Source organism: Nuphar pumila, chromosome 3 (assembly GCF_984573655.1).
Source record: "Nuphar pumila chromosome 3, dmNupPumi1.hap1.1, whole genome shotgun sequence".
Classification (NCBI taxonomy): Eukaryota; Viridiplantae; Streptophyta; class Magnoliopsida; order Nymphaeales; family Nymphaeaceae; genus Nuphar; species Nuphar pumila.
The window spans coordinates 125,426,131-125,427,450 of record NC_143251.1 but is presented as its reverse complement, the minus strand read 5'-3'; the positions used below and the strand labels follow the sequence as shown (position 1 = coordinate 125,427,450).

At 33.9% G+C, this 1,320-nt stretch overlaps 1 non-coding gene across 1 annotated transcript; it reads right to left on the bottom strand.

Annotated features, from left to right (window-relative positions):
• Positions 1 to 1,022: 1,022 nt before the first annotated feature.
• Positions 1,023 to 1,095, bottom strand: TRNAE-CUC (transfer RNA glutamic acid (anticodon CUC)). The gene has a single exon. It is a non-coding gene; the product is annotated as a tRNA-Glu (tRNA).
• Between the last annotated feature and the right edge of the window lie 225 nt (positions 1,096 to 1,320).

Sequence of the window (1,320 nt, the reverse complement as noted above, 5' to 3'; positions counted from 1 at the left end):
GCTTAAATATTCACTTTTAGGATTTCAATATATAAATATAAATGAAAACACCCACAAAAGCTCTACTCACCTAATTAGGTGGGTAAGCTTAAGGCTTTCAAGTTGAAAGAGGTTAAAAGTTCGATACACAATGTGTCCTTTGCCTAAGGCTTAAGCTAAATGAGAAACTATCTCCGGTGGGCAGCTTTAGCAAGTGAATCACATATTTGGGCACCAAATTAATCTGCAATTAGTCCATAAATTTTTCTTGCCAATTTGTTTCTCACCTATTCATGAGACAGACTAAGATACTTTGATCTCTTATGTTTACCCAAGACTATTGTATCTGTCAATATAGGTTTTGTTAATTTATAAATGAATGAGAAATGATATACAGAAAAAAAAAAAGAAATAAGATGTATAAAATTATATTATATTCCTATTTCTAATCCATGCTTCTCTAGATAAAATGTAAATTTCCTAATATGAACCTCTGTATTTCTGAAAACTGTCCAACAGAGACCCACAACCCTTGGCCATTAACTCTGTTTACAAGGGACCATAATACCTTCAAAAACTCCAAATTAAGAACAATATAGAAAACTTAAAAGAGTCACGTCTTCCAATATACTGGAGGTTAACTGGGGTCTCTATTTTACAGTTTGCAGAAAAGGTGTGTCCCACATCAGGAAACTCAGAAAAGGGTGGCCAATTTTGCAATACGGACAAAAGGTTAGTCCTTAAATGAAACTTTCCATTTTCCCCTAGATAAACATCCCTATCTCAATTATATATAAGGCTTATCAGGATATATATATCCAAGTTGACCTCAATTGCAAGGAATTGAAGTGATTACAATCACTGCTTTAAAATTTCTGGTTTTTCTTGGGAGAATATCACCGTATATGAAAATACAAAAAAAAAAAACATAACACACATATGCAAACATAAATAATACAAGAATATTTTCCAAGTTGTTTTGTCAAGTTAACATCATGATAAAAACATAACAATTTTAGAATTAGGTGAGATTTAAAAAGGAATTCCGTTGCCGGGATTTGAACCCGGGTCTCTCGGGTGAGAGCCGAGTATCCTAACCAACTAGACTACAACGGATTTATGATATAAGTGAACAAACATATTTAAAGTATAATACGTCTCAGCAGCACCCCCATGTATTTAAGTCTTGGCGACCTATTCCAATGGCTTCAAAGTCAAGCACAGAACCTGAACCATATCAACCCCATGGCTAACAATTTGAGGTAAAAACCTTGTAAATTTATCCTTGAGTTATTATATCAAGCTTGTTCAGTGGCTTCTAAACATAGCACCAGGCCGTAT